The 7,941-nt window shown below is 39.3% G+C and overlaps 1 long non-coding RNA gene across 1 annotated transcript; it reads right to left on the reverse strand.

The window, feature by feature from the left end:
* Window positions 1–1,971: 1,971 nt before the first annotated feature.
* Window positions 1,972–4,865, reverse strand: LOC122865815. Its single transcript, XR_006375547.1, has 4 exons — window positions 4,746–4,865; window positions 2,671–2,734; window positions 2,266–2,338; window positions 1,972–2,106 (listed from the first exon to the last, which is right to left on the reverse strand). It is a non-coding gene; the product is annotated as an uncharacterized LOC122865815 (long non-coding RNA).
* Window positions 4,866–7,941: the final 3,076 nt, after the last annotated feature.

A 7,941-nucleotide genomic window follows, 5' to 3' on the forward strand; every position in this document is an offset into this window, starting at 1 on the left:
CTGATACCATGACTTGAGGTATTGGAATTGGTATCAGGAGCAAAAGGAAAGATCCATCTCTAGTTATCAGTGAATATATGCAGGGCTTTGCAAAATCATCTAATAGCAACATTCTTGTCTATTGATAGGGTTTCTGAAATCACAACATTCTGCAGGCCACCACAACGCTGCTCCAGGTTTGAAGCCTTCAGCTTCCATGCGTATGACAGGGAACCTCAGAGTGCGGAGTACCCCTTCACAGCACAATTGGCCTGGAAATAAAAAATCTAAATGGCTGGCCAGGAATGAAATGCTGACAAAGCACAGTCCACTGCCCCTGTTTCCACAAAGTCTGAAGCACCTACTGTATATTGCACAAACCCTTTAACATAGTAATATACCAGACCAAAACCAACCTAATTGGCTGTAGAGAATCACCCAGTCAGAGAGGCAACTGGCAAACTCCTACAAAATAGTTACAGTAAGTGACAAAGCTACCCTCTCACACTAAATATAGGTTCCTTGTGTGTATATTAACCTCCTCTTGTACAGTATGGGCCAGGGTTACAGTTCCTCTTATGCTGCCCACTGCCACCTCAAACATTATTTGTCACAAAGAATTGTGAGTCAGTCCATGTATATGTACTGTAAATTGGTGTGGAGATAATCTCTTCATTCACAGAACCATAGCTACACAATAAGGACTACATTGGCTTTCTTTTAAAAATAGAAAAATAATCCGCAAAAGTGTGGGGAAATATGAAAGCAAAAAAATAACGTAGCTGGGCATTCCTCAAACCTAGAACAAATACAGTGCCCTTTACCAGCCATCACATCTGACAAATGGCCATCATTTAAAATTTTGGTAAAAGTTCATACTTTTAATCTATATTCACGCTGTTGAAAATGTGGTTTTCATTTATGGCAGTTTAAAAAGACCTCTGACAGAGACTTCATTGTTGTGTATATAGGAAAGATTTGACTTTGGCTCAGCCGTGGCAACTGTAAACTGAGCCAGAATATTTGAAGAATAAAATGGAAAAATCGCCTTGAAATAATCAGATTCAAAACAGACCATTTGGAAAGGCGCTAAGGCTATATCTTATAAAAATCAGCAACACGACAGTTATTTTCCACACTAGTAGAGCCAGGGACTGAGTGAAAATGAGCTGGCATCCCAAATACAGAGTATATATATTTTTTTTATAGTTTTAGTTTTCAGTTGAATGTTGACAGAGAGAGAAAAGACTGGGAGCTCATATGTTTTCAAAAAAAGACACAAAAATTTAGAATATATATATGATGATAAACTGTGCCAAGAAAATTGTATTTCAAATAAAGTGATCAGCAATTATTATAGTTTTGTTACATGATAAACTAGTAATATAATTGGGACGTACACTCATTGTCCACTTGATTAGCTACAACTGCTTATGACCTTGTGAGGTCCCCCTTTGCCAAGGATTCAAGGAGAGTCTCATTAGCATCATGTAGTTCTCACAGATTGTCCAGCTTTGCATTCATGCTGTAAAACTCCTGTTCCACTTGATCTTAAAGGTGCTTTACTAGGTTGAGATCTGGAGACTGTGCGGGCCATTGGAGTAAATTAAAGTCAGTGCAATGTTCCTGAAACAATTTTGAGAGGATGAGTGTTTTGTGACAAAGTGCCTTATCCTGAAAGAATAATTCATTTGTAAAAGTCTAGACTGGCCATGTAGGAACGCAGCTGGGGCCCGTTTCATCAAATTTGCAGCATGCAATCTCATATTTCCAATTTCATTTTCTCTCACTGATTTTGACACGTCCCGCATATTAAGTGCACCTCACAATGCACGTTCGGAGAGATTACAACAGGCAGTCACCCAGCAATTATTTCATTTTCATTTCCTCTGCTTCTTTTTGTTATGATTTGATAGTTCCCAGTGTAACATGAATCTAATTGATAGAATGTTGTAGACTGATAAATGACAGTGAATGCCACAGCTTTTTTGAGGCTGTTTATTGCTAGAGGTTATTCAGTTGAACAAGCAAGATCTAGTTCACAGAAACCCTGTCACAAGAATCCAAGTTTTTTTTAAGTGGCGGGAGGATGGGAAATACAGTTAAGCCCAGTGAGGTTTGGTCATTCTGCAATATCGAAAGAACATTTAACAATTAAGTGCAATCCTCTATTCATCTTGCTGACATTATATTCACCAACAAATTAGATTTATTGTTTTCTTTTTTCCCCCATATTGTTAAGGACAAAAGGAAATTCTTTCAGAGTGCTCAAATGTCCTCACCGACCTGCCACATTGTATTTCTCCTCAGCTGGAGTGGATTAACCAATGGTGTGACAAACCAAACCTGCAAACACTATCTGCAAAATGAAAAAAAAAACCTTACATGTTCTGGTCACTTCAGAGATACAACATGTTTCAGTGACCTAGTGTATGCTGTGGCAATACTTGTTCACCTCATTAAGCTCTTGGTTGCCTGGAAACAATAATTTGTGCAAACTAAAATGGTCAAAATAGCTTTAGACTTTTACTTGATTGTTTTTAATCTATTGATTTTTTTTATACTTTGGGTTTGAGGCAGAAGTTATTGTCAGTATTTAGGAAACATACCCCAGCTCATGAATATTATAGTATATACAGTTTACTAAGATCATCTACACAGTTTCCAGGTATTTAAGTTGTAAAAAGTTACCTCTTTTTCCCATTTGGAGCTCCCAGTGTGTGAAGATGCCAAGCACAGCTTTTAATGTACCATTCTACAACAACAACAAAAAATCTGTCTTGTCATCTTCTGTTCCTGCAATATGCATGTCTGAAAATTCACATTTCCTTTCAGTTTATGCTGGTGTTCCTACTGGGGCAAGGAGTACCGCATATGTTTCAGAATTCGAGAATTGTCTCAAGATGTTTATAATTCTCTTGGTACCTTTAGTTGGATGGCAGGCTGTAGTTTTCTGTCAATTCAGTTGTGTGTGTGTGTGTGTGTGTGTGTGTGTGTGTGTGTGTGTGTGTGTGCATGCGTGTGTGTTTCCAGCTGAGTAATAAAAAGCAAAGACGGACTATTACTGTCACACACAGATATGCTTTTACTGCTCCACTTAACATGCGGATCTTTGGCTGCACAAATTGACAATGGAGGTTACAGCACACAGTGCACATCTCTCTTCATGCTCAGACACACACACCCACACACACACAGTCTCTCTCCCACTCTCTCATTAGTAGTCACACTCACTCCCAAACATACATACACATATGCATTTGTACTAAAATATACAGTACTCACACTCAATATTTTGTGCATGCACATGCATAGGCATGCATTACAACCCCTACTCGCAACACACACTGTGACGTATGAATTTTGGAAGAGAGGCACAGCTGGATGGCATCCAGCATATTGCTGTGGAAAACCAGCAAGTGATGGCAATGCATTTACATATTTATTATTTCATTTCAGCTTTCGAATTCCCGCTTCCCACAAACCTGCTCACACACACACACACACACACACACACAGCTTTGAGTCTGAAAAATATGCACATCCAAATCATTAAGTGCAGTCCTAAAGAAAAATAAAGACTTTTGTATTTCATTGCGTTTCGGGGACAGGATTTGATGCAAAAGGAAAAAAAATGCAAATGACAACAGAAAGTAGGCCAAATATTGGCTCAGTTTGAACCATAGCATAAAGGATTTTGTTGGTGGCCAGATAGGCGTCACAGTTAAAGGCAACAGTAATGGGAGAGTTGGCTTTAGCTATTGCCTCATACAGGGTCTCATATTCTCAGAAAGATTTAACATCAAAGGAGTTATGCAGCAAAATATACATGGTACTGTGGATTGATACCTTTTAATTGCCTTTAACATGAAAATTGAAACAATGGTATAAGCAGAAAATGACAATTAATTCCACTGCTATGATAATTTTAAACCTTGAAGGTCAGATGTTCGAATCCCAGATTAGTTGGGGAAAGTAAACAACACCGTACTTGTCTCTTCACGGTGTAAGGTGCATCTTACTAGTGGAGTTCATAGTAAATGGCCATGATTTCTGCTTTTGTCAGGTGGTAACACAGCAGAACATTGCTGCTGAAAAATATGTTCTCATTTAACTTGCACTATAGGTCAGTGGTTCCAACCTCAGGTCGGGTCAGAGGGGCTGCAAGATAAATCTCAGGGGTTGTGAGATGAAGAACAGAATAGGAAAGGAGGAAAAATATATTTCTTCAACAAATGCTGTTTGCTAGACAACTGAATAATTACCTCCACAGGCCTCTAAAAATTATTCAAATAAATCAAACGAAGAATTAAATGAAAGGTTACAAACCACTGCCCTACTATAGGTTACTCTTTGCTGCAAATACCTCACTTATATGTTCATATTTGCAAAAGAAAGATGGATTGGTAACAACAACTTTCGTTTGTTCCCTTCATGTAAAATAAGTTAGCTTCACAATCTAATATGTCAGCTTTGACCAGCTGTAAGTTTCCACAAGGAATTTATCTTCAGCGGTTTACTGTTGTGATGAAGCAACAGTCCACTGGTCATACAGCAAAAGTGCAGTACAAATGCAGTTTCAATTAGGGCTGGAAGTGTAAACAGTAGTGCATAATCAGGTACTTTCTCTTATTCTTTTAGCTGGTTAGGCTTCATGAAACAAACACTGTTTTCAGTCTGTTTTTAGCTTTTAAAAACCCCCATCTGTTATAATGTTTAACGGACACTCTCTTAGCTTTGACAGAAGATCTATCACAGTTTTCTACCTGGGAAGAGCTGCAGGTGTGGGGATGTGTTTCCCTCTCTTCCTCCCTATCTCTCTTGCTCTTCTCGCTCTCTCCTGAACTTGGCAGGAGATCGATTTCCTTCCTGAGGCGAAGTGTTCAGATGACTGATGTTAAGAACGGCAGAGAGCACGGTGCTCCCATCAGTTCTAGCACCAAAGCACTGTTGACAGGATTCTAAGAACTGCAGCCTCAGAACTGATGAGGCAGCAGGAAGGAGGAGCAGGCAGGCAGGTCGAGCAGGAAAGAGATGGAAAACCAAAAATAGCATGCAATTAAACAGGGGTTGTCAAAAAATCTTTGCTTATTTATCGATTTAATTGCATGTGTAATTATTGGTTTTTATTGCTTGAGGTGTGTGTGTGTGTGTGTGTGTGTGTGTTTTCCTTTTTCGTATGTGCACATTCAGCTGATCAGTGAGCAGCTATGCTTAATTGATCCACCCCCACCAACAGGATAGATTGGTACTTGAGTTACCTGTGATTAAAAGATACTTTTGAAGCGGGAGCAGACGACAGGACGGGACGCAGAGAATGGCTGCAAGGTGGAAGAGCGGCCGGTTCAGGTTCTTTTTAGGGCAATTTTAGATTGTTAGATCTTTTTGTTAGAGAAGAGGAATGAGGATGGCAAGAAATATTGGACAAATAGTACACAAGTTCAGGAGACATGAAAATAAAAAGGGACAGAACAGGCAAAACACTGTCTCCCTTTATTTCCTCATTATTTTCTACCGACCTTTCTTGTTAACGTGGTAGTAAGCTTACAAATAAGTTGCTTACCCCAATTACTCCTGGTATTGACATGCAATCTGTATCTGGATTATGGGCCTTTGCATGCACACCTGTTGTCTGTAAGTGTTCTCATTATCTCGATTCTGCCCACATTGTGATAGAATTTCAACATGCAAAATAGGTAGGCAGAACTTGCAGGCATTTTAACACACATGGTATGTCCTAGGTAGCATAGAAAAGCAATGCTGCTGTAATTTCAGGCTGTGTATGAAATCACTCCCTGTTTACTATATAGTGCATGATATTTGCTGTCTGCCATTTTATTTGAGTGTCCAAATTCTGAGTGTGAATTGTACGATCTATATAGTGCCCTCAAAAATTATAATAGAACACAAAAAGTAGTGCGCATGGCATGTACATTACTTTCTGCTAGTAACCCCACAATGCACTGTGTCACATTTTATGCATGTGAAAATTACAGTTAAGCACTCTGTACACCTGTCAGTGATGCAAAATGACAATGATCCAAATCTCAGTTTACTGCTCACTAAAGAGAACTATTGAGTGTCTATTACGTATATTGAGAGTAGTGAATGAGGAAGCGAGGAATGATAACAGGAAGAGGTGGAGTTAGGTGAACTTTCCTCAAGAATGTCACCAAACTGTACAGACTGAACTTACGTTTGACTGAGATCGAATCACAATGCGAGTCAGTCTCCCTCCAGATGTGGTCTGGCTAGTCTAATAAATAGCATTCCAATTGCAACTTGTTCTACATGCATTACACCATGCATTAACATGTGTTTTTCTTTATGTAGAAATTACATGCAGACACAAATCACGTGTTTATACCAGATGTAAATATGGTTAATATGAACTAATGCTATGTAGTTAAGTACATAGATATAATTAATTGGGGAATGTGTTGTTCACAATGGGGTGGTGGTGGTAGCTGCTGAAGCTTACATCATTAGCATGGGCGTATCAGCAGAGGAATATTGAGACGTGTCAAGTCAGAATGGTGGTGCCATGCACCTGCATTATTATGATTGGGCATTTATAGTCAACTGGTAACCAAGCATCTGAATAATGAGCCAATAATAGTGAAGCATAAATGTAGTAGCTGATGCAAATCATCAAATGCAAGTGCTACTTCAGTGCTTTCCCTAAACTTATTGTAAAGGCTTAGTAAAAACAGGTTTAAACCCAAATGTAAGACTCTGAGACCAGGCCGGAAAATGGCTGGAACGCTACAGCAGAAGCACAATAGACAATCTGGCTGGGAAAGAATAGAAGTGTGCCAGAACAGATGTGCAAGTGGGCGGGGAAGGTCAGGTGATGGGGAATGGCAGCAACACAGGGGTTACTGCAGGTGGGAGTGGCAGACTCTGAAATGACAGGAGAGTTAGTGCATGGCAAGGGAAAAAAGCAGACATGGAAAATGTGAGACTAGGAATTGGCTGACACTGTGACACTTATGCACCCATTAATTCAAAAGAAAAATGAGAAAAGTGAGGACAGACATTAGGAACATGACAGAGTGGGTCAGACGCACAATTTAGTTGGAAAAGAGGCATAAGCACTACGCATTCAGTATTCTGCATTTGGCAGAAATGACTTGATGTACACATTTTTGGTGTCTCATAATTCATAACTGTCTGTAGCATCTCCCTCACGGTAAGAGCTCAAAGGCATTAAACATTAGGTAATAATGATTTCAGGAAATCTTTAACCCAATCCTTACTTTGCTATATGTATGTTGATTATGTTCAAGGTTTGACTAGCTTAACCTTAGAGGTTCAGCAGAAGCACTGCTTTCCAATACATGCCTTGCAGGCCTACGCATTCCAACTTCCTCTTTTACCTTACTTCCTGCTGATTTTCTGCTACATTTACGTCATATCTGAAGAAGAGTAAGATTAGCATTTCCTGGTTTCAGCGTCCAAACTTAAGTTAATCACGAGAAGCCCACCATCCAAAACCATTTAAATTTATGAATGTAGTTCATATTCATGATCTTTTTAGTCAGTTTGAATAATGGAGATGCTGAACTATGTAAAGTACAAAACATGCAAACAAAGAAAACTGTGCACGTGGAAGGAAAAGTATGACACAGCATACAATCAAACTACCAACACTTGCCTTATTTTACAAAAGCCTATTGTCAGCAAACAGGCAGCACAAGCAGTTAGAAAGCACACTGATGTAAGCACCACTACAATGGAAACCACAGCCACACAGGGCCTGGCTGTTTGTTGTGGGACAAGCACTCCAGCCTGCTCCAAAGTATAGTGTAGTATAGTGTGTGCTGCGTAAGCAAAACATAACTCTGACTGTCAGAGAATAGTCTGGCCTTAAACTTTCAATCACAACAACTGCTTAAATCAGGTATAGCCACAATAATATCAATTAATACTATCTATAAGTAAGTATCTATAAGTCGTACA

Source organism: Siniperca chuatsi, linkage group LG18 (assembly GCF_020085105.1).
Source record: "Siniperca chuatsi isolate FFG_IHB_CAS linkage group LG18, ASM2008510v1, whole genome shotgun sequence".
Taxonomy (NCBI): Eukaryota; Metazoa; Chordata; class Actinopteri; order Centrarchiformes; family Sinipercidae; genus Siniperca; species Siniperca chuatsi.